Source organism: Rhinichthys klamathensis, unplaced genomic scaffold (assembly GCF_029890125.1).
Source record: "Rhinichthys klamathensis goyatoka isolate OS25496 unplaced genomic scaffold, OSU_Roscu_1.1 h1tg000192l_1, whole genome shotgun sequence".
Taxonomy (NCBI): Eukaryota; Metazoa; Chordata; class Actinopteri; order Cypriniformes; family Leuciscidae; genus Rhinichthys; species Rhinichthys klamathensis.
Genome location: NW_026606718.1, coordinates 2,286,560 through 2,313,278, shown reverse-complemented (window position 1 = coordinate 2,313,278; position 26,719 = coordinate 2,286,560). Strand labels below are relative to the sequence as shown.

The following is a 26,719-nucleotide window of genomic DNA, read 5'->3' as shown; positions in this document are numbered from 1 at the left end:
GGCAAAAGTCACGACTCTGGTGGGACTCGAACCCTCAACCTTTGAATGGCCTCATTTTGCAATCTAGAAGTCCAATGCGCTACCCATTGCGCCACAGAGCCCACGTGACGGATTGGCTGGGCCACGTGATGGTTTTTCATCTGGGCATTTGCACATCCAACAGTGTAATGCTATACACTCTGCGGGCAGAAAAGGCAGGTCCTCGAGCCTCTGTACAATTGAAACTCGATTCAAAATCCCGAGGCCCTCTGTCCAAGAACGATCCCAAAGAGCAATGCCAACGTGGTAGAGGCACCGCTGGGATTCGAACCCAGGATCTCCTGTTTACAAGACAGGCGCTTTGACCAGCTAAGCCACGGCGCCTTGCTGCCAAGACATGTTAGCTTGGGACACTGTCCTTCAACAACAGCTCAGGGATGGTTTGCAAATGGAAGCAACTGCAAAGGACACCTCGGTTTCACCCTTTGTGGTCAGTTCTCAGAAAAGCAAACGATTGCGAGGGTTCACGGCCTTGCGACACACACGGGTACCGTCAAAGGCACCGCTGGGATTCGAACCCAGGATCTCCTGTTTACTAGACAGGTGCTTTAGCCAACTAAGCCACGGTGCCTACCTCCGCTCCCTGCTGCCAGAAAGGCGACCCAGAGGAGCAAAACATGGAGAAAAAAAGATGCAAATCGTGGACCAGGCGCTGGATAGCATGAAATAGTTTGTTGACAACTGCGTGGGGGGTGGCCAGCTAGCCTCTGCGTTTGTTGGCAAAGCCGTGTTCAGCAGGACTCCCAGAACCCACGTCACACATGTTTATGGAGCTCCATTCACAAGAGCTGCAAAGACCATCTAAGCTACGGGAAGAGAAAGGAAGTCTGGCACCTCTCTGTGGTGACGGCCGGTCCTTGTGTGCAAGAGCCAAGAGTTTTCGCGAGAGGAGGAGAAAAATCACAGAGATCCGGGTTCGATCCCCAGCAAGAACATGAGTTTTCTTGCTGGGTCTAATGTTTTTTTTTATTCATTTCAAGATTTATTTAGTGCAAAATAAGGGATGCAGTTCAGCTTGCAGGCAATTAACCATGTATTTAATTATTAACACATTGCATTTAAATTTTTTCTTCTTTTGATCAAAAGGAGGTACTGAACCACATTTTTAGGGACTTCCCAATGATCTAACTTTATAAACACTCCGCATTGATGACCCAGTATTATCAAATGGTAGAATGGAAGAACATTTAGTGTACTGATATATTGCAGGAGTATCTAATAATGATTAATAGTAAACTACCACCTATTACTGTAACCTTGATTTAAAAAATAAATAAACAGTATGGGCATTCTGCATGTATCTCTTCTTTTATGTAATTTGACTTCGAACACTCCACCTAAGCCTGCTATATCACATCACTGTCACTATCAGCCATTAACAAAACAATAAACATAAAACAGATCAATAAAATATTTAAAAAATATTTTTTATTCTTTTCACGTCGAAATATAAAACATATAATGTACACTTTATAATATACATACAAATATACAACATTCAACAAAATATGTACAAACAAATCACATTTGGTATAGTATTTAAAATAAATCACTATTTACAAGTAAAAAGAAAACAAACAAACAGAACTGAACTATATACAACACATTAACCTAGAACAAATACAACAGTTTGTGGGCAGCACAATGAATCACAATCAAATTGAATTAAAAAAATAAAAAAATAAATCAAATAGAAAATAGTGCAATTATTTCGGTATTAGTTTTGCAAAACAACTAAATATTTTACTATAATAAAAACAAAATCTTCACAACATAAAATACAACAATGTACTATTTTCTCATCATTCTAAGCCACTGCTCTTTGGTTAGGGTCTCCCTGTTTGGGCAGTAAATTCTGCCTTTGAACTGGCTATGGCCAGTGTCTGTGGTGCGTGGCTCTCCACATTTAGTGCATCTGTTGGATGTGACTGTTCTAGTGTATTTACGCTTTTCTTTTTGTGGAGTGTCTTGCATTTGACAAGGGCCAGTTGTGCTCTCAGAATGTGGTGTGCAAACTCTACTGGGTGCAGTGGTCTGGGGTGGCGGCAGAAGCAGAATGCTACTTGCTGTAGTGGTTGGTGGCACTATTAGTGGCATGTAAAAAACTCCTGGCTGAGCTGTATGTTGTTTTGGCTGTATGGTTCTCAGCTCAGCTCTATCTTTGACAACTAGCTTGGTTTTTGCCAACCCAGCCGTGTCAGGTGGCATGTTGTAAGTGTGTTCATGCATGTGTGGTGTGACTTGAGTGGGCCTAGTGTTTACTGGGAGTAGTGGTTCACTGGCAACAGGACGTTCATCAGGCAGTACCAACCCTTGCATCAGAATTGCAACTTCTTGTGCCTTGAATCTTTTGTTATGCCACTGTATCAACGTGGTCTGATTTACAGTAACAAGTTGCAGAGTTGTATCTTTCATAATAATGCCGTTGATTAAAATGAGCTGTCGAATCTTTTTATAATCATTTAGAATTAGTGACCATCTTGAAAGGGTTTGGTGTCCAATTTTCTTGGGGCTATTGTGAATGTTGCACAATCTGATAAATATTGTTTCTACAAGACGGCTGCAGTTTGGCCACTGAGCAGCTGAACCAGTAGAACCAAGTACACACCTTTTTGTGCTTTCAACTCCTGCAAATACAGCCTTCTTTTTCGGAGACCTAAACCGACCAGTGAGCAGTCTCTCCTGATGTCGAGCAGCGTAAGAAATCCGGTCCTTATCGTGTTGCTCCAAGTTCTGCCAAAGACCCACAATGGTGCTGGCCTGCTGATTGGTAAGAGTGAGGCCTTTTTCATTTCTTAGCTCCACCAAGTATTCCGCAAGCTCATCAACACGATCCATTCCTGCCAAACTCTGTTCATCCACGGCCTAGGAGGAAGTATTACATTAGATTTGAAGTATTTCAAGAAGGTCAAACATCAATAAATATAAAGCATACTGGTATTTCTCTTACAACTTGCTCTGAAGATGTAGATTGTCCAGGTAACCCAGACGGGACCCCCAGCAGGTGAGTGGACTGGACAGGAGGAGCAGACACATGTTGGACTCCCAGCAGGTGAGCGGACTGGACAGGAGGAGCAGACGCATGTTGGACCCCCAGCAGGTGAGTGGATTGAACAGGAGGAGCGGGTGCAGACGGGACCCCCAGCAGGTGAGTGGACTGGACAGGAGGAGCGGGTGCAGATGGGACCCCCAGCAGGTGAGTGGACTGGACAGGAGGAGCAGACGCATGTTGGACCCCCAGCAGGTGAGTGGACTGGACAGGAGGAGCAGACGCATGTTGGACCCCCAGCAGGTGAGTGGACTGGACAGGAGGAGCAGACGCATGTTGGACCCCCAGCAGGTGAGTGGACTGGACAGGAGGAGCAGATGCATGTTGGACCCCCAGCAGGTGAGTGGACTGGACAGGAGGAGCAGACGCATGTTGGACCCCCAGCAGGTGAGTGGACTGGACAGGAGGAGCAGACGCATGTTGGACCCCCAGCAGGTGAGTGGACTGGACAGGAGGAGCGGGTGCATACGGGACCCCCAGCAGGTGAGTGGACTGGACAGGAGGAGCGGGTGCAGATGGGACCCCCAGCAGGTGAGTGGACTGGACAGGAAGAGCGGACTGACCAGAAAGCTCAGGAGCACAAGAAGCAGGTAGCACTGAGATCATATCAGATGTGTCCAAAAGTAAATCGGCAAGAGTGACCTCAAAATGTTCAAGTTCTTCAAAGCCCTCATCAGTCTCTACTGGCTCTTCCAACTGCTCCAGCAATGTATTTGCCTCCTCGGAGTCTGGCGCCATACACTGTAGAGGTTCATTGTTCTGCCTCAACAGGTACTGCACTCCAAGCAGTTCACCTGAAAATGCAAAACCAATATTGAAAAAAAAAAAAAAAAAAAAAACTACATAGAAACAGAGACAGAACTATGAGCATAAACATACAATATTAAATATGAATACCTGTGTACTTTGCGGGTGGTGTAAAAGAAGGAATCAGCTTCCTACCAAAAACCTTCTCATAATCTTTATTCACGCTGTGAACCAGCTCGCCCGAGTATGTGCGCAGGCCCGAGGTCTCTACCTCCAGAGCAGCTGCTGCCCTGTTGTGGTTCCAGCGATGTAGCCCATCTAGTAGGTAGATCTGTAAGTTGAGCGAGTTTGCACTGTTTCCTAAAGTAAATACAAAAAAACGGCAAAAAGGAATAAGGTCAAGTATTTCTGTTAAACATAAACATTATTGAGTTGCACGTACCTGGAATGAACCGGTTTAAGTGACAGTGGAATGACTCCAAAGATGTAGAACCTCTGGCACAGCGCAGTGTCTGCATTTGCACTCCTCCCTTGGTGATGGTGCCAGTCTGTGTGTACAGCGCCACACCAGGTGGGTCCTGAATGCACTTAACATGTCTCTTCTGAACACGCCAGATGTGCTGCATTCTGATGGGGTCCAGAAGAGGAACGCCAAGGGCATCCTTACCCTTGTCACTGATGAGCTCACTGATGAGCTGATCCAACAGCCGGATGGTTTGGTCTTCTCCACGAGTCCTCCTCCTGCAGTGCAGCTCTAACTCTTCTTTTTTTATGTGCCGATCTAGCTGCTTCTCCGTCAGAGCCATCAGGCCTTGCTCTTTTAGCTGTGCTCTTTTTGCCTCTCTCAACTTGTTGACATCAGCAGCATCCCACTCAAAAATACATGCTGATATGCGAGCCATGAAAGTGGGATAGAGCTGGTGTGCATCAGTGGTGCATCCCACAGCCAGGCGTCGCATATAGTGCCAGATGTCGAGGCGAACAATCAAGTTAGGCCATCCACCAAATCTGGCCTTCAGCTTGGTCTCACCCACATCCTTGCAGCAGCCACAGTCCACATAGAGAGCAACAGGAGGGTCTACACCTGCAGCTTTATACCTGTGAGAAATAATTATCAAAAATAATTAAAGAATTTCATCATCAAACAACAGTAAATTACAAATGCAAATTGTAAATAGTAAATTCTAAACTAAGGACAAGTTAAATTACATGTAAGTGAAAATGTATTACAGGTAACATACCTGTCTACCAAGCCAGCTGCCATAAGATCCAAACCTGGTCCCTCACCAGCAGTCAAGACACTAATGAGCACTTGACCCATCTCGTTACCAACGGATGTCAGCCACTGTGCAGTGCCTTTTGCCGGTCCTGAGAGCTTTTTGGTGATCTAAAACAAACATATATATTAACCAATAGTAGCAACACCTTCAATGGTTCTATTGCATTAATATAGAGCTTATGCGTGTAATGTCATAAAAAAATTTAGTGGTTATCTCTGCAATGTTATTCTTGTTTTAATCTTTGAATTGTCCCTCAATTTGACATTCCATCTTATGTTATTGTTTAAGTTGTTCATTCATTTGAGGTTCCATTTCTATTTAGATTTAAATATAAATAGAATTTGCATAACCTCAATACAATAATAATTAAAGATGTACCTTTCTGGTGGAATCCAGTTTTAAGATGGATCCATAAGTGGAGGTGATACTAGCCTTGATATCCTCCAGCCTGAACAGGATGTCTTGGCTGTACACCACTGAAAGCCACTTATAGCTGGGAATTGCCACAGGTTGGGGAGGCTCTTCAAATGTTGGTGGCATCAGGCAACTTTTGCTGGTAAAAGAAGCACACTCGCTGGTATACCGCGCAACCCTTTTCAGCCACTCTTCACTGTGGTTCTCTTTCAATTGGCCAATCAGTCGGACAGGGCCATTCCCCAGACCACGTTCCCGTAGGAGGCGTATCACCCTGATGTCACAGGCATATCTGTAATAAGAAATAAATTAAATATACATGGATAAGCAACTGACAAAAATCACACAATAATGTAACATACCGGCGGGTAAGAATGACCCTAAACTCAGAACGATGGGCCATGTCCAGCTGCTCAAGTATTTCCCTATTCCAAGACAGGTAGCTGCGGCGGCACTTGGAGCAAATCAGAGTCTCTGTGACCAGGTTGTAAAAGCGGTCAATGTCAAGGACCTGACGCACCCGTCTGTGAAGACCTCCACTAGTCAGAGGGCTTTTACAGGCTTGGTCCGCGCACAGCAGCCTGACTTTCCACAGCCTATACGGCATCCACAGCAGTAAGGGATGGGCAAAAAATCTGGCTGATGTTGGTGCCTGGTGGTAAATAAGGGATGGCTGTGGAGGGAAATACCACAACTGGAGATGGTCCTGGAGCTCCAAATTCCCACGAGCACCAACTCTGAACAATCCTGTGGAGACCCATTGGTGATCCTCCTGGGGCATGGTTTTAGGCCATAGGAGAGGAACTGCAGCAGAGTGCTCAGGCTGGAATGCGCTCTGTAGACAGAAAAGGACAGGTCAAATAAAGACAAAAAAATACTAACCAAACATAGTAACAAGTGCAATGTTTTACCACATTCACTCCTAAACTCTGCCCCTCCACTGGCCGATGCCGTTGTTTTGGTGGCGGTAATGGAGCAGCAAGAAAAAATGATTCTGCACTTGGAGGCTGTGGTGGAGAGATGGTTTGAGGAGAACCACCTGCTAGCACTGGAGCCTCACACACACGGGCAGCTGCATTTGTAGCAGTGGTTGAATGATTCTAAAAATACAAGGTATAAAAAAATTGTATCATTGGAATTTTTTTTTGTAGCAAAGAAATAATAATTATTCATTACTTACATGAGCTTTCCGTCCAACATGTAAATTTGGCTTTGCACTCTCCACATGCTTTCCACCAAATCTGGACCTATTAAACTTTAAAGAGAGAAGTATTAATATGACAATTGTGAACCATTTTAAAACACATGCCATCATATGTACCGAGGAAAGGGTGAGCTTGGGCCTTTTCACCAAACTTGCGGGTATAGTGTCAGCTGTGGGACGTTCTACTGGAGCAGTGGTTGGGAGCTGAAATATGACAAGAATATAAAATATTTCCGTTATGAATTCTCTCTCACATAAAGCTATAAAATCTACCTACCATTAAGGAGCTACATTGACCACTAGTTGATTGGTCTGCACTGCTTGTGGGTCTATATGAGGCTGTAGGCACTTGCTGCTGCATAACAAAAATGTGTAAAACAGTGCATATATACAGTATGAAATACAGTATGAAAGACTTTGAAAGATGATGGACAAAATCACCAGTGATTTAAAGAAAGCACAATACTACTGTTCTATTCTATGTTAATAGTATAAAAAATAATGTATAAGAAGTTCGAACCCCTTTCATGCAAATGACGTGACAAATTTAGATGTGGGTTTTTTATTCAGTTATTATTGATGTAGTTAGTTTCAACCTTATGACCTTCTTTTACCTACTACGCAATTTCCTCTGCTGTGGAACAGACCTGTTGCCAAACCAACCCAGATAGAAACAACAGAAATTGTCCAAGAATACATTAATGTTAAGAAATACCACATCTTTATATTGTGTGCACACTGCATCAACTGTAGTTAAACTGAAAGAGCCCAAATTAGCCTACCTTATGAGGATGAAATCCACACAAACCAGTGGTGGAAAGAGTACTAACAAATTGTATTGCTACTTAAGTAATAATTTACTTGAGTACAAGTAGAAGTACTGAAAAATAATATGACTCAAGTAAGAGTAAATAAGTATTTGCTTTAAAACTACTCAAGTACTACAAAGTACAAAGTACTTTAGTATTATTTTTCTACCGGTATTTTTACCCAAAATGGGGAGATGATAGCGATATTGAGCGCTAAACACACACCTCATCTGTTTCTTTCAAACTGGAAGCCCAGTACTGATTCATCCCTCACTCAGAAAGTCCACAAGTGAGATTCATAGAAGTATTAAACTATATAAAGGAAATGCCTTTTATAATAACATGCAAACAGAGACGTTTTGACTGAAACATGAAGACAAACACATGACAGCAATAATATATGTGTTCATCAAGCTATCTCAGGTATTTTCATAAGAATGATGTATGTATTTAAAGGGATAGTTCACCCAAAAAGGAAAATTAGCCCATGATTTACTAACCCTCAAGCCATCCTAGATATGACATTCTTCTTTCAGACGAATGCAATCAAGAGTTATATTAAAAAATGTCCTGACTCTTCCAAGCTTTACAATGGCAGTGAATGGCTGGAGAAAATTTGAAGCCCAAAAAAGTGCATCCATTCGTGATAAAAGCGCTTCACTTTTACTCCTGTGGTGCAAGTCGAATTACGTAGTATGCGTACGGTCGTCTGGCGGAAGCAAGTTATTTTAGATTATAAAGTAATAAATATGGGTATTTTTCTTACAAAAACCCAGGGCTTCGCTTCTGAAGGCCTTTAGTAACCCACTGGAGCCGTGCAATTTGTAATTAGTAATTTGTTTTGTTTTTTCAAATTTTTTCCAGCCATTCACTGCCATTATAAAGCTTGGAAGAGCCAGGACATTTTTGAATATAACTGTGATTGTATTCGTCTGAAATAAGAATGTTATGTACACCTAAGAGGACTTGAGGCGAGTAAATCATGGGGTAAATACATTTTTGGGTGAACTAATTCTTTATAGCAATGCTAATCAACATAGCTTGTATCATAGAATGTAATAAAATAATATATACTCACTCTGTGTTAAGAAGCAACATGAAACAAATTTCATTGTATTTCATGTATTGTGATTTTGAAAAGTAAGTCCAGGTAAGATCATTTGAATGTTTCAATTAAATTTCATAATTGAAAGCAAAGAAGAATAAGTGAGAGGTCCCATAAAAAAAGAGAGATTTACAACAGTATGAATAAAAAAGTGCCAGTAAAAAAAAATAAAAAAATAAAGTGGGGTACGGGTTACCATGTTAAATTAAATTCTCATTTTTTTTCGTTCTACCGAAAATGTGCTGGGAGCCCATTGTTGCTATAGTAACGAACTACACTTTTACATTCATCTGATTGACAGATAAATATTGCGATCTTATTTCACTGTTTCACTCGTTTAACTATGTTATTAAAGAGGGCGAGATTTACCATTTAATTGAACTGTGTGCATGTATTTTAGACACTTACATTGTTCTTGCTCCGTCAGTGCAATAACTGTGTCCATGTTATGAGCCGAGTTTTTCATTTACTTCAACTGCTCAGTGCTCTGGTATTATCAATGGGATGACCCATTTCAGGAGTTGCCATAATTAAAATTTAAAATCAGAATATGAGCATATTCACTGAATTGAAACGTAAGCGATACCAAAGTCCTTTTAGGCAAGTCATGCCACTCGGCCGCCATCTTGGCAACGCCTCCGGGCAGCTATTTCGGACTAACAAGACCAGGCTCCTATCTAAATGAATGGGCAGAGAGTCAGAACTGCAGTTTCACTGGTCACCGGGACATAAAAACTGCATGTATAGAAACAGCAGTAAATTATGATAAAAATCGCTGAAAAAGTTTGATGACTTTGCCCCAAAATAAGGTTTAAAACGCCTTTTCCCCCACAGGTTATACTTTTACTACGCATGCGCAAGGGTTCTCTCCCTCTCTCTCGTGCGCGCGCTACACAGTTTGAAGCACAGTATGTGCTCGCTCTTGCTCGCTCGCTCTAGTTTCCGGGAGATTTGAACTAATTTGCGGGCGTCAGGGAGCCGCTATCAATCTGTGGGAGACTTCTGATGTCTGATATTTACACAACTCACCTATACACTGCATATCAAATCTGCCGCCTTTTCAAACAGTAACGTATTTTGCGCTGTCGCAAACCTCAACTGTGCGCATGCGTCAGTGGAACCAGACGATAGGCTTAAATGTTTCCCGGCTTGACTGTTAAAAGCAGACGATTGGCTTTCCAGCGGGAGGGGCGGGACATGTGCATACAACCGCCATCTTTGACGTTACGGGTTTTCCCTATATAATTGTATTGAGGATTGAGGAAGTGGCATGTCTCTATATAAATTGACTCTGGCGATACTGATTCAAAACACGAGTGCCCCGCCCCCCAGCCGAACTGGAGGTTTTGATTGGTTTTGCACCTGAGTCAGACCTCTCTGTTATTGGCTGAAGCGCTCCAGATCTGACTGTTATTGGCTGAAGCGCAGGGCTCCACCGCAGTAGTTTGAAAAGTGTCTGTCAAATGTCAGCTTTCCCTGGTGCTCCGTCGGCACCTTTGTCAAAGTACTTTGTACTTTTGGTGAAAAATAAATGTAGCGAAGTTGAATACTTTCTTTTTATTCTACTCAAGTAAGAGTAAAAGTACCACAATTTAATTATACTCAAGAAAGTAGAAAAAATCGAAAAATCTACTCAAGTACTGTAACGAAAGTATTTGTATTTAGTTACTTTCCACCACTGACACAAACACATCTGTGGCTGGGAGAAAAGCGTTAGCTGTCCTCTCAGCTGCAGAGGGCACTTCTCTATCTGTAAACAAAATAAAAGATGCCACTTATATTTATTTGTACAAGTTCTTGTTTTATGCTCATACTGTACATACTGAAGATATAATATGTCTACTACTCAAAATTAATATATATATATATATATATATTCCTTTTGATACTTTTTCTACATACCTTCTGATACAGACTGTACCACTTCTTTTGCCTTGGAGCAGGTCGGTTACCTGCATCTGATGGCCAGACACCAGTGGAGGCAAAAGACCTAAAGCGCGAGACCCACTCAGTATCATCCATAGCCTTGTGGCTTTTGGATTGTTGTTTGGACATTTTCTGTAATGACAGATACGCAGTTTTATTCATGTTAGTGTAATTACATTAAGTCATCATGGCAAGGGCCCAAAATGAGGGATTACAGAGATGTTTTACGGAGGCAATCTTACTATTCCTAAAAAACAGAAAACGTGAGCCATTTCATTAACAAAAAATACAATAACTAAATAACATACCTGAGCGGAATATAAATAACAGCGGGATATAAATAACTTAAGCGGTGTTTGTGCTCAAAGATTGACAAAAATTGACTACGTGGTCATTTTTCCTGGTCCAAAATGACCGCCACATTATAGCAGTTTATAAATCCAAAATAATGCATACTGTATATATCATCACCTAATGTTGTGATAGATCTTGTGATAGAGTTTTTGTAAACATTACAAATTTTGAACTTCTATTTGCTATTTATGGCCTGTATGCCTCATTGACCTGGGCTCATACAAATTGTTTTGTAGTAAAACGTATAATGTAACTGTTATGGATTATTTTGACTATAACAAATACTCAGATTAAACATTGTGTTATTTCAACTGTGCCCATGTGTTAAAATGAACATGTGCCTGAATTTTATTTTATATACTTATTGTATTCTCATCCATTCACTTATGACTGGTCATTTTTTACCACAAGTGTATAAAAGTTAAACAAACACCCAACAGTTAGAGACATTATCCAAATTTATTTTGTTACATTTTATGCCAGTGTTACAGTAGACTAGTACAATGAGATTTATTGTACATTGATTTATCCATTTCCTATAAAGTAACAAACACTATCAGATATGCTATTTTACTAGTTAATCCTGTCAGAAAACAAAATAAGTTTCGTTACTGACAAAAATGTACAATTGCCAAGCTCGATGATAACGTTAGCTATAGCTAACGTAACGTTAGGTAACGTTATCTATACAAAAAAAATAAGGTTTGCTTGCTGACTGAAGTTACACAAAGTCAGACAAAATCGAATAAAACTATTTACATTACAAATTGAGCTGCGACAATTATACCCTATTACTTACAATGACAGTTAACGTTAACTTACCTGATCGTTTTACGGAGCAATCTTGCTATTCCTAAAATACAGAAAACGTTCATTAACAATAAATACAATAACTATAAATAACATAACGTTACCTGAGCGGAATATAAATAACAGCGGTGATGCGTTTATGCTCAACGTGCGGTGATTGGTGTACGAAAAATGGACATTGCCATTTCATTGGACGGCCAAAAAAGAGAATATGAGCGGAGATTGGATGGAATCTGCTCAAACTCAAAGATGGACAAAAATGGACTATGTGCGGTGATTTGTCTATGAAAAATGGACCTTGACATTTAATTGGACGGCCAAAAATGGAGCTCGTAACGTAATTGGTTTTGTAAAAGATGGAGCTCGTCATTGTATTGGATAGATTTTACAGACGCACGGCTGTCAGGTAGCGCCAGTAGTATTAACATAAACCATGTGTCACTTTTTGACTGATTTATGACCCTCATGGCTGACAGGGGATGAGGGGATCCATGTGTCTCTGATTTATGATGGGTCACTGACAGGCTCCGGTATGTCTAGGCTGCGCGATGCCATGTGACATCCTCCTGCGTTGACATCCTGGCCAGAGGTGTAAAAGAAAGGTGTCTGGCCCTTGGCCTTCCGGGTTTATTGGCCGTCTACCTGCGCGAGATAGGTATTATGTCGTTGTGTTTATTCTGTCTGCTGGGGAGGCCCGTTTTCACACTTCGCCAAAAGCTGCGTGTGTAAAGGTGCGTAGTACGCGAACACAGTCACTGAAGCGCTGTGTCTTGTCACGCTCCTCTGCAGTTTTTTTCTCGTTCTCATAACGTTACTATTTTCCAAGCCATATTGTGTTGTTGGATACGTGAGTGCAAGAAGATGGAATCCAGTCTTAACAGTGAGTATTTTTTATTATTTAGTAACATTGTTAAGGATGATTATTTATTTATATGAGTGTCGCTGTTCTATTGCGTTACTTAAGGTTTTATCTGCCCGCTTCAGATGGTGATAGTTTGAGTCTCTTCGGTCTTGTTGAGGAGATTAATTTCCTAAATCAAGCCAGCGGTACGTATAATTATGTTTACAGTTTTTTTCAATTGCTTACACACTAAAATTAAAACTTTCCCACTATTAGCAAAACCTTACACTCAAGGAGCAAAACACCAGCCTAGATTTGCACAATTGTAAGCACGTTGTCAGCTTCACCCTTTTTGCAAAACATTACACACAGTAATTTGTAAAACTCTACACACATTTTCACACCTTAGACACAGATAAGGATTGTGAGGTTACTTCCTTGTCATTACAAAGCCCCGGTTTGCCATTGACCACACTAATGAATGAATTGGATATGCACATCCACCAGGTGTGGAAGCACACATGTGCTAATTTGAAAACGCAGCACTCAGGTGTGCTATAAAAGGCAGCAGGTTCACCTGTCTTCAAGTTCACCTGTCTTCAACAAAAATGGAAGGAGCTAGAAGAAGATGAAGAAGAAGAAGAGGAAGAAGAAGAAGAAGAGTGAGAATAAGAGGGGGAGCTCAAAGAGGAGGTGAAGGAGGTAGAGGAAGAGGAGAAGGAGGTAGAGGAAGAGGTGAAGGAGGTAGAGGAGGAGGAGAAGGAGGTAGAGGAAGAGGTGAAGGAGGTAGAGGAGGAGGAGAAGGAGGTAGAGGAAGAGGTGAAGGAGGTAGAGGAGGAGGCCCAGGTAGAGGAAGAGGAGAAGAAGGAGATAGAGGAAGAGGAGAAGGAGATAGAGGAAGAGCCCTAGGTAGAGGAAGAGGTAGAGAAGGACTTGAAGAGTTGATAGAACCTGAACAAAGAAGACGAGGACCAAATTTGACTCAAGAAATACGTGCAACACTTATTGACCATGTTATCAACAATGGACTGACACTGATGGAAGCTGGACAAAGAGATCAACCAAATCTCTGGTTGATACTGTAACTGAATAGTTACAGTATTCTTGTTGCTTTTACAGTAGTTTTTATCAAACTGTATGTAGTCAAACTGTTGTACTTCATGCAGTAATTTTTATTTGTCTACAGATTTTATTTTTTTCATTGATTTCTTTGTTGGTTGATTACTGTAACTGATTATGGTAAGAAATACTGTAAATAAATACTTGAAATATGAGTCTGCAGAAATCAGTGTTGTGCAGTGCTTGGCAAGTTTATAGTAGGCCTGTTTGTGTACATTCTCCCTATATCTCAAACTAATCATGAAGAATGTTGTGGGTTTGTCACTATTTTTTTTTTTTTCATCTAAATAATCTCTTACATAACAATGTCTGGCCAAAAATCTAGCACTTGCTATTTCCTAAAAATAGTTTTTTTACAAATGTGTTTTTTATTTATCACAGCCGTGTGAAACTGGCTGCAATATTGTCTGATCATTGAGGACTGTGTTGGTTAAATGAAAACTAATAGCATTTTCACAAATATGTGTATATCTTTTGACTTAAGTGTGTATGTTTTGACAGAAGTGTGTCATTTTGCAAACAATCTAGGAATTATGCAAATTGAGTGTGGTGTTTGGATAATTGTGATTATATTTTGAAAAAAAGAACCCGGTTTTCAAAATTGCGTGTAAACAATTAAAAAAAACTGTAAATGTTGCATACGTTGTGTGTGTGTGTTTGTGTGCGTGTGTGTGACGGATGATGTGTGTTCGCCAGGAGGCGTGGCTAGACCTAGCACAGCTGCGGCAACGCACAACGCTGTTGCCTCTTCACGAGCGATCACGGAAGCACTTGTGCCAGGTATTGTTAAATGTTGTTACACCCGTGTTTAAACAGTGTTGTGGCTGTGTGAAAATATCTTATCTTCTCTGGGTTTTTTGTTTTTACCAGGGCCGAAACGCGGCCTATATGTTAATTGAGTCAAAACATTTGAGTCAAGGCATTCAGGAATACCATTAGCCCTGTGTGTGTGTGTGTGTGTGTGTGTGTGTGTGTGTGTGTGTGTGTGTGTGTGTGTGTGTGTGTGTGTGTGTGTGTGTGTGTGTGTGTGTGTGTGTGTGTGTGTGTGTGTGTGTGTGTCACAGTAGGATGTAGTTCCTGAACTATAGGTTTATGGTAATACCTAAGACAAAGAATCAAAACATTTTTCTAAAATCACACTTAAGGTGTTTACAAGTGGAACTGGCAGGGGGAAGAGTGCAACCTAAATGGGTTTGTTAATGGTTTTACGACAGTTGCTTAGGCTGGATGTTTAAAGAATGACACTTCATCAAAAGCTTTCTGGTGATTCTCAGGGCTCGCACACAAAAAAAACATTTTTAGTGTATATCAATTTGGTCGTTACTTTTGTTATTTTAGTATTTTTTAAAGAAAATGTTTTAGTTTTTACCCCAACCCATAGTGTATGTGTGTGTGTGTGTGTGTGTGTGTGTGTGTTGCAAAACAACAACAGATTTACATATTTTACTTCAAACTAAGGGATTTTAAATGTTCAGACATTTATACATTTGTTTGCCACAAAAAGCAAGGAAAGTTGTCTATTTTCTTTAAATAAAACTTTTACTTTATTGTATTCTTTAAAACAGACTGATGACCAGCAACTGGTATTAGAACTGTAGCCGAGCAGTTTACTCACACGAGTAAAACACAATTTTCACTAGAAAATGTATGACTGAACCTTTTTCTTTTGACAAACCTACATTTCAAATTATACCTGAGGTGTGTAACAACCACACATTGATTCCTAAGATCCGGGGCACAGTGCAAACAAGCAAAAGTCAAGAAATCAAATCTTAGTGTAATCTCTGTGAGGTCAGAAAACAAAACTTTATGTTGAGTGATCCAGATAAATCTTTATGCTACAAAACATCATAGAAGTCAATAGCACTTTAAACATCCAGCACAAAATTAAAGAGATGAGCTCTATTACACATCCTCCAAAAATGTGTGTGTGTGTGTGTGTGTGTGTGTGTGTGTGTGTGTGTGTGTGTGTGTGTGTGTGTGTGTGTGTGTGTGTGTGTGTGTGTGTGTGTGTGTGTGTGTAAATAGTACTGCTAAACTCTTTGTGTGTATTTTTACACGCTAACAATGTGTGTGTGTGTAAACAGTACTGCTAAACTCTTTGTGCGTATTTTTACACGCTAACATATTTTGACGGGGTATTTCACACCGCAGTGATACAAAGTTTTCACACTCTTGAATAACTTTCAAACATAATCTTTATATAGTTACTGTATGTGTGTCCAAAAACATCTGTAAGATTCAAAAGACCAAATCAGTAAGAAAAGAGGGCACAGCATACATTGAAAAGCAAGATTTATAATAAATACACAAAATCCATTTGTGAACAAATGTGAAAGTTGGTACATTTTGTTTTGTAAGTAGTGTTTTTATCACTCCACTAGTGTTATTCGTCTTATTCAGATATTTTGTTAAAATGTTTTGTTTGTTGGACTCTTCTTGAGTCAGAGAACTTCTTGAGAACTGTCAACATTCAGTGTTTATAGGAATAAATGTAAATTAAGAATTTAAGTGATAGTATTTCTGCTTGAGAGTGTTTGACTAAATTGATATTTCTTGCAATGCAACTTTACAGCTATCTATGATTTCAGTTTACACAAAGCATCAACACGAAAAATAAGTTATGCTTTTAGTTTAAGTTTTACACTTAATCCGTTACAACTGAATCGCATCTGACTATTGCAGAGCTATACATTGATTCATTTCATCAACTTTAATAATGGTAAATAATGTTCCACACTCTGGCAAAATGAAAAGAAAAAATGAAGTGTGCATAAATCACCATGTAAATTCAAGACCCCAAATCACTAAGAAAATAAATTACGCCATACAGACATTGTTTATGATGCATACATAGAAAACTCAAATGTTGAGCAATTTGTACTTTTGTTTCATGTTTTGTAAATATGGTTTTGAAAAGGCTTTTTTATCGCACCACTAGACATAGTCATCTTGTTGAGATGACACTGTTCACATTTCTTTCTTTTTTGTTTTTGTTTTAGGTGAAGACAGAAACGATGTAAGTTTATGCTGTTCCGCACATAGGAAAACATGTGTGATGAACGCATGGCTTACATTTAAGAGGCTTTTTTAAAAAAAATTATTTTTTATAAATGACTGAACTTTCTCCTTTTGACAAAACCAGTAATTCATATTATATTATACTTAATAGTATATTAAGTTGCTCAACGTCCCGCTTAGCATTAAAGATTAGTTTTGTTTTTAATTGGTATCATCATCTTCTTTGACTCAAAAATATGTGCTATAAATCTTCGTAATTTTTTTTTTTTTTTTTGCTCTTCTGACAGATTTGTTAGAGAAACTATATGCCACAGTATTGTAAAGCAAACACATTAAGAACAATAAAGTTACAGGTCCTTGTAAAGACTATGAGTAAAATTCAAACAATCGTTATACGGGATTTATGTTTGGACAAAAGGAAATACAAGAGGTAAATTTACTTCAACCGTGTGTACGGGGTATAAAAGGGTTGAAAAGCTGTTTATAATAAACACACATAAGTGTGCAAATGACGGTTCTATTACGCCGATAGATTTAGTCATCTTGTTCAGACAGCAGATGATACTGTTTCACAGTATGTATGTAGGACTGTCTGTTTTTAGGTGAAGACTTTTCTTAAAGAGCTGTCAACATTTTGCGTTTTATAGGAATAAATGACAATTCATTTAAGTAATAGTCTTTCTGTTTGAGAATATTTGACTAAGCTGATACTTTGTTTAGGTCGACTTCCCCCATCTATCTATGATGTGGTCTATATATGCTGTTTTACACTTAAAACCATACGGCAGAGTCACATTTGACTATTGCCCTGAGAGATGCGTATTCATTAAAGCATGAGGCTGTTAAACAAAGTTCCACACTTTGGTAATTCCTGCAGATAAAATTGCACAAAAGCAAATTCTAAAGGGTCAAATTGTTAAAGAAAAAAAAAAGTAAATACAACATGAGCCATTTAAAACAGATACAGAAGCCCTCTCTTTCGATCTATTGCTAAAGTTTAAGAATAAAATGCTGTTTAAGAACAGGATAAGAAAATTACACACATTTAAACCGATATTATTTTAGGTCTGTCTACGAAGAGGTCACAAGACATATAATAGGACCAACATGAAAAGTGAGACTTGATGTTTTTATGTTACATACATACAACTGTTACACTTAAAACAAAACCTATCGATTAGCTATATTATGAGTCAAGGTGTCACAGACACACAATTCGTTATGTTTGTCTTCACAATCGGGGATTCTTTAAGAAAAACAGTATGTGTCCATCATCAGTGTATACCAAATTTGTTTAACATATCTTCATTTTCCACAATTATAAATATTGATTAGCAACAGCTCAATGGTTACCAAATGCTAGTGAAGAGATTATCTACAGAATGTCACTGGCACATTAGTTAGCTATTAGTGATAGTGGCCCTGGTATCGTCACATCGCAGTGAGTACACATATAAACCACAAAGTTTTGACTATGAAGCCAGGCCAAAAACAGAAAACGGTAATTAGTTGTAGCAGTATGGAGATTGAGTTATGTTCTTTGATTTTGCAAAGAACATAACAGCAGCATTCTTATTGTAATGTCGGGTGTGATTGTAATGCTTGTGTGGTGTTTTCTTTACACTTTCCCCATCGATGTCTGTTTCCCATGTCATGTTAGTGAACTCTAGGTCTTTTCGCCTTCTATTTGGTCATAAGTGACAGTATTCACATGAATTTGCATGATTTAATAACTTCGAATGCTGGGTGTTATATCCATATCTGTGTTACACAACATATTTTCAACACAAGCTGTTTATGTTGAGCGTAAGCATCGGTAAGTGTCAACATGTATGGAAAAGACCATTGTGTTACAGCAAAACCACTATCGGTGGAATGATATTGTAATGTATAGAGTTTTTTGCATTAATAAATTAACTTTTAATTAACATTACCTCATTGTTTCTTGACATATGTTTATAACCCTGATCCAATTTTCACATCTCAAAGAATCTTACAGACGGAAAATGTTTATCCAGAATTTAGACTACTGTTAAAAAAAAAGTCGACGTGTAGGGATATATACAATCGCTACATTGTATTTAATGTCACTATAGAGACAATTTAATGCACGCTTCAGGGGCTGAACTTTTAACATCTTAATCTTTGGTAAAAGTTAACTTAAAGTCTGCACAAAAAGAAAAAAGAAATTCCATCCTTTCTAAATGCATGTTATGGATCTATTGAGAACAATTCACCAGTGCCTATGTTTTGACCTTGTAATGTTTAATCAAATTTGTTGGAAAATCAAAAATACATGTAGGCTTTACTCAACTTTTTATGTCAACAGGTTTTACGTAGATGCCACATTTAATTAACATTGTTTATTTCAGTAAACTTAGCTATAACATTGATTCAATTTCATTTAGTGGAATCAGGTTAACATTCTTAATTTTGTCCAAAACTATTAAGTTCAATTATCCTAAACTGTTATATCCAAGGCATGCCCAAAGTAGTTGTTTTTATTATTATTAAAACCACTTTAATTATTGTTAGCACATCCTCACCCCCTGGTCTACACTTTACCACAATGGTAACCTCCAAAAACACTAACACACCAGAAACTCTTTTAAATATAATCATAAAAGAACATTAAACATTGACAAGTACCAATTTTTTATCCTGATGAAAATGATGGGAAGGGGGAAATCCTCTTCCTAGTTTTCTATATTTGCTATATTGCTATGGGTATGTAATCTCAATCCAAATGGATTGAAAAGAATCGTGTTGGATTAACTCCATTTACTTAAGTATATTGAACAAGCATCAAATGTTATTTTTGGTATACTGAAACATGAAAATATTGAGTTAAGTCAAACGCAACTGTTTCAAGTCAGATTAACGCAATGTATTGTGTTTGAATGAGAAAGCTAATACAACCGTGTTAAATGATTTTTTTTTTTTTTTGACTGAATTCTCTCCGGCGACATCAAGGACTTGTTGTTTATGCAGGACATAGTTATTTATGGCTTCCTGAAGACCACCCCCTCCAGCGGGGGGTTATATTATCCGCCCTGATAATCTCACAGAGCTACACAGAGCTCTGGTGACCTGCTGACAGAGCTGCCCTAACAGGAGAGTACATGTTCCAGTGTGGACATCTCTACTAACATCTCAGCGATCAAAGGAACATTGTCTGATTGCTACATGGACTGCCAAATACCGCTTCAACATTCCCCTATACCTGAGCATGACACAAATTGCGCTTCTTCGACTAATAACACTTTGGAGGATCAGACGCATAAACCTAAACTTCAGAGTGTTAATGCACAAGACTTGGACGATTGTGCTGCAAGGACTCAATCACATGACATTCCAGGAACTATCCGAATCTTTCAACATCGAATAGGGGACAAAGTTTACACCATCCATGAAGTTTTGTTCTAAAAAAAAAATCTAAAAATTTCTAACTAAAGGCTTGATGGAGCGCGACTGCCCGCTGAGTTCTGAAGATGCTGCGCACAAGCCTACAGTGTACGAGTGCGCCCCGAGCAAAGAGTGCCGTTTAAGAGCTACAATAGACTGTATGTTTGAAGATTATTTTAGAGGCCAGATGGTTGACTTGATGCATAAGATCATCGATGGTGCGTGTGATTCGAATAATGACTGTGCGGGAGATACCAGACGTGTAACAAATCTCAAAAATGAAATGATTGTAAGAGGCCTAACAAATTCGTGGCATGATGTTACGATTGTGTGTCTTAATGCCAACGAGCCAGTCTGTGTAATTCTCAGAAAAGTTCTGGGTGTGGTGTTTGATTGTAGTAACGAGTTTGGAGTTCTCTGTATGTGTACGTTTGTAACAGATCTATGTGTGTCACTGTTTTCAAAAAATGAGAAATTATGTGACGTCGGTGAAATTATTGAAACTTTAGTCAGCTTCATCCTGGAGCAAAACATGATAGCATGCCGCGATTTCCTATTCTGGCTCGATCACCTGTAAATGGAGTTATTGTTTTACTTTATGTATATGTAATTAATGTTGAAATAAAAGGTTTATCCACTTAAGTCATCATTCTTACGTGACCGTGTCTAAGCTAAAAATGGTATTATACATATTGATTCTTGTAGAGTAATAATTTAATGATCTTCATTCTTTGTTTTGCTGCATTTTAAAAAATACTACATGATTTAAAAGATTAAATATTTCAGAGATCCTTGGAGATTATTGTAACGGTGTACGGGGGTGGTCTTCAGGAAGCCATAAATAACTATGTCCTGCATAAACAACAAGTCCTTGATGTCGCCGGAGAGAATTCAGTCAAAAAAAAAAGAATTCATTTAACACGGTTGTATTAGCTTTCTCATTCAAACACAATACATTGCGTTAATCTGACTTGAAACAGTTGCGTTTGACTTAACTCAATATTTTCATGTTTCAGTATACCAAAAATAACATTTGATGCTTGTTCAATATACTTAAGTAAATGGAGTTAATCCAACACGATTCTTTTCAATCCATTTGGATTGAGATTACATACCCATAGCAATATAGCAAATATAGAAAACTAGGAAGAGGATTTCCCCCTTCCCATCATTTTCATCAGGATAAAAAATTGGTACTTGTCAATGTTTAATGTTCTTTTATGATTATATTTAAAAGAGTTTCTGGTGTGTTAGTGTTTTTGGAGGTTACCATTGTGGTAAAGTGTAGACCAGGGGGTGAGGATGTGCTAACAATAATTAAAGTGGTTTTAATAATAATAAAAACAACTACTTTGGGCATGCCTTGGATATAACAGTTTAGGATAATTGAACTTAATAGTTTTGGACAAAATTAAGAATGTTAACCTGATTCCACTAAATGAAATTGAATCAATGTTATAGCTAAGTTTACTGAAATAAACAATGTTAATTAAATGTGGCATCTACGTAAAACCTGTTGACATAAAAAGTTGAGTAAAGCCTACATGTATTTTTGATTTTCCAACAAATTTGATTAAACATTACAAGGTCAAAACATAGGCACTGGTGAATTGTTCTCAATAGATCCATAACATGCATTTAGAAAGGATGGAATTTCTTTTTTCTTTTTGTGCAGACTTTAAGTTAACTTTTACCAAAGATTAAGATGTTAAAAGTTCAGCCCCTGAAGCGTGCATTAAATTGTCTCTATAGTGACATTAAATACAATGTAGCGATTGTATATATCCCTACACGTCGACTTTTTTTTTAACAGTAGTCTAAATTCTGGATAAACATTTTCCGTCTGTAAGATTCTTTGAGATGTGAAAATTGGATCACGGTTATAAACATATGTCAAGAAACAATGAGGTAATGTTAATTAAAAGTTAATTTAATAATGCAAAAAACTCTATACATTACAATATCATTCCACCGATAGTGGTTTTGCTGTAACACAATGGTCTTTTCCATACATGTTGACACTTACCGATGCTTACGCTCAACATAAACAGCTTGTGTTGAAAATATGTTGTGTAACACAGATATGGATATAACACCCAGCATTCGAAGTTATTAAATCATGCAAATTCATGTGAATACTGTCACTTATGACCAAATAGAAGGCGAGAAGACCTAGAGTTCACTAACATGACATGGGAAACAGACATCGATGGGGAAAGTGTAAAGAAAACACCACACAAGCATTACAATCACACCCGACATTACAATAAGAATGCTGCTGTTATGTTCTTTGCAAAATCAAAGAACATAACTCAATCTCCATACTGCTACAACTAATTACCGTTTTCTGTTTTTGGCCTGGCTTCATAGTCAAAACTTTGTGGTTTATATGTGTACTCACTGCGATGTGACGATACCAGGGCCACTATCACTAATAGCTAACTAATGTGCCAGTGACATTCTGTAGATAATCTCTTCACTAGCATTTGGTAACCATTGAGCTGTTGCTAATCAATATTTATAATTGTGGAAAATGAAGATATGTTAAACAAATTTGGTATACACTGATGATGGACACATACTGTTTTTCTTAAAGAATCCCCGATTGTGAAGACAAACATAACGAATTGTGTGTCTGTGACACCTTGACTCATAATATAGCTAATCGATAGGTTTTGTTTTAAGTGTAACAGTTGTATGTATGTAACATAAAAACATCAAGTCTCACTTTTCATGTTGGTCCTATTATATGTCTTGTGACCTCTTCGTAGACAGACCTAAAATAATATCGGTTTAAATGTGTGTAATTTTCTTATCCTGTTCTTAAACAGCATTTTATTCTTAAACTTTAGCAATAGATCGAAAGAGAGGGCTTCTGTATCTGTTTTAAATGGCTCATGTTGTATTTACTTTTTTTTTTCTTTAACAATTTGACCCTTTAGAATTTGCTTTTGTGCAATTTTATCTGCAGGATTTACCAAAGTGTGGAACTTTGTTTAACAGCCTCATGCTTTAATGAATACGCATCTCTCAGGGCAATAGTCAAATGTGACTCTGCCGTATGGTTTTAAGTGTAAAACAGCATATATAGACCACATCATAGATAGATGGGGGAAGTCGACCTAAACAAAGTATCAGCTTAGTCAAATATTCTCAAACAGAAAGACTATTACTTAAATGAATTGTCATTTATTCCTATAAAACGCAAAATGTTGACAGCTCTTTAAGAAAAGTCTTCACCTAAAAACAGACAGTCCTACATACATACTGTGAAACAGTATCATCTGCTGTCTGAACAAGATGACTAAATCTATCGGCGTAATAGAACCGTCATTTGCACACTTATGTGTGTTTATTATAAACAGCTTTTCAACCCTCTTATACCCCGTACACACGGTTGAAGTAAATTTACCTCTTGTATTTCCTTTTGTCCAAACATAAATCCCGTATAACGATTGTTTGAATTTTACTCATAGTCTTTACAAGGACCTGTAACTTTATTGTTCTTAATGTGTTTGCTTTACAATACTGTGGCATATAGTTCCTCTAACAAATCTGTCAGAAGAGCAAAAAAAAAAAAAAAAATTACGAAGATTTATAGCACATATTTTTGAGTCAAAGAAGATGATGATACCAATTAAAAACAAAACTAATCTTTAATGCTAAGCGGGACGTTGAGCAACTTAATATACTATTAAGTATAATATAATATGAATTACTGGTTTTGTCAAAAGGAGAAAGTTCAGTCATTTTTAAAAAATAATTTTTTTTAAAAAAGCCTCTTAAATGTAAGCCATGCGTTCATCACACATGTTTTCCTATGTGCGGAACAGCATAAACTTACATCGTTTCTGTCTTCACCTAAAACAAAAACAAAAAAGAAAGAAATGTGAACAGTGTCATCTCAACAAGATGACTATGTCTAGTGGTGCGATAAAAAAGCCTTTTCAAAACCATATTTACAAAACATGAAACAAAAGTACAAATTGCTCAACATTTGAGTTTTCTATGTATGCATCATAAACAATGTCTGTATGGCGTAATTTATTTTCTTAGTGATTTGGGGTCTTGAATTTACATGGTGATTTATGCACACTTCATTTTTTCTTTTCATTTTGCCAGAGTGTGGAACATTATTTACCATTATTAAAGTTGATGAAATGAATCAATGTATAGCTCTGCAATAGTCAGATGCGATTCAGTTGTAACGGATTAAGTGTAAAACTTAAACTAAAAGCATAACTTATTTTTCGTGTTGATGCTTTGTGTAAACTGAAATCATAGATAGCTGTAAAGTTGCATTGCAAGAAATATCAATTTAGTCAAACACTCTCAAGCAGAAATACTATCACTTAAATTCTTAATTTACATTTATTCCTATAAACACTGAATGTTGACAGTTCTCAAGAAGTTCTCTGACTCAAGAAGAGTCCAACAAACAAAACATTTTAACAAAATATCTGAATAAGACGAATAACACTAGTGGAGTGATAAAAACACTACTTACAAAACAAAATGTACCAACTTTCACATTTGTTCACAAATGGATTTTGTGTATTTATTATAAATCTTGCTTTTCAATGTATGCTGTGCCCTCTTTTCTTACTGATTTGGTCTTTTGAATCTTACAGATGTTTTTGGACACACATACAGTAACTATATAAAGATTATGTTTGAAAGTTATTCAAGAGTGTGAAAACTTTGAATCACTGCGGTGTGAAATACCCCGTCAAAATATGTTAGCGTGTAAAAATACGCACAAAGAGTTTAGCAGTACTGTTTACACACACACACACACATTGTTAGCGTGTAAAAATACACACAAAGAGTTTAGCAGTACTATTTACACACACACACACACACACACACACACACACACACACACACACACACACACACACACACACACACACACACACACACACACACACACACACACACACACACACACACACACACACACACACACACACACATATTTTTGGAGGATGTGTAATAGAGCTCATCTCTTTAATTTTGTGCTGGATGTTTAAAGTGCTATTGACTTCTATGATGTTTTGTAGCATAAAGATTTATCTGGATCACTCAACATAAAGTTTTGTTTTCTGACCTCACAGAGATTACACTAAGATTTGATTTCTTGACTTTTGCTTGTTTGCACTGTGCCCCGGATCTTAGGAATCAATGTGTGGTTGTTACACACCTCAGGTATAATTTGAAATGTAGGTTTGTCAAAAGAAAAAGGTTCAGTCATACATTTTCTAGTGAAAATTGTGTTTTACTCGTGTGAGTAAACTGCTCGGCTACAGTTCTAATACCAGTTGCTGGTCATCAGTCTGTTTTAAAGAATACAATAAAGTAAAAGTTTTATTTAAAGAAAATAGACAACTTTCCTTGCTTTTTGTGGCAAACAAATGTATAAATGTCTGAACATTTAAAATCCCTTAGTTTGAAGTAAAATATGTAAATCTGTTGTTGTTTTGCAACACACACACACACACACACACACACACACACACACACACACACACACACACACACACACATACACTATGGGTTGGGGTAAAAACTAAAACATTTTCTTTAAAAAATACTAAAATAACAAAAGTAACGACCAAATTGATATACACTAAAAATGTTTTTTTTGTGTGCGAGCCCTGAGAATCACCAGAAAGCTTTTGATGAAGTGTCATTCTTTAAACATCCAGCCTAAGCAACTGTCGTAAAACCATTAACAAACCCATTTAGGTTGCACTCTTCCCCCTGCCAGTTCCACTTGTAAACACCTTAAGTGTGATTTTAGAAAAATGTTTTGATTCTTTGTCTTAGGTATTACCATAAACCTATAGTTCAGGAACTACATCCTACTGTGACACACACACACACACACACACACACACACACACACACACACACACACACACACACACACACACACACACACACACACACACACACACACACACACACACACACACACACACAGGGCTAATGGTATTCCTGAATGCCTTGACTCAAATGTTTTGACTCAATTAACATATAGGCCGCGTTTCGGCCCTGGTAAAAACAAAAAACCCAGAGAAGATAAGATATTTTCACACAGCCACAACACTGTTTAAACACGGGTGTAACAACATTTAACAATACCTGGCACAAGTGCTTCCGTGATCGCTCGTGAAGAGGCAACAGCGTTGTGCGTTGCCGCAGCTGTGCTAGGTCTAGCCACGCCTCCTGGCGAACACACATCATCCGTCACACACACGCACACAAACACACACACACAACGTATGCAACATTTAAACATAATTATACGTACCGCTGGCTTGATTTAGGAAATTAATCTCCTCAACAAGACCGAAGAGACTCAAACTATCACCATCTGAAGCGGGCAGATAAAACCTTAAGTAACGCAATAGAACAGCGACACTCATATAAATAAATAATCATCCTTAACAATGTTACTAAATAATAAAAAATACTCACTGTTAAGACTGGATTCCATCTTCTTGCACTCACGTATCCAACAACACAATATGGCTTGGAAAATAGTAACGTTATGAGAACGAGAAAAAAACTGCAGAGGAGCGTGACAAGAC

The 26,719-nt window shown here is 38.1% G+C and overlaps 3 non-coding genes across 3 annotated transcripts; all 3 read right to left on the bottom strand.

The window, feature by feature from the left end:
- Positions 1 to 11: 11 nt before the first annotated feature.
- trnar-ucu (transfer RNA arginine (anticodon UCU)) lies at positions 12 to 101 on the bottom strand. The gene is given in 2 exon segments: positions 12 to 47; positions 65 to 101. It is a non-coding gene; the product is annotated as a tRNA-Arg (tRNA).
- A 188-nt stretch (positions 102 to 289) lies between these two features.
- On the bottom strand, positions 290 to 363 carry trnat-ugu (transfer RNA threonine (anticodon UGU)). The gene has a single exon. It is a non-coding gene; the product is annotated as a tRNA-Thr (tRNA).
- Positions 364 to 536: 173 nt separating this feature from the next.
- On the bottom strand, positions 537 to 610 carry trnat-agu (transfer RNA threonine (anticodon AGU)). Its single transcript has one exon. It is a non-coding gene; the product is annotated as a tRNA-Thr (tRNA).
- Between the last annotated feature and the right edge of the window lie 26,109 nt (positions 611 to 26,719).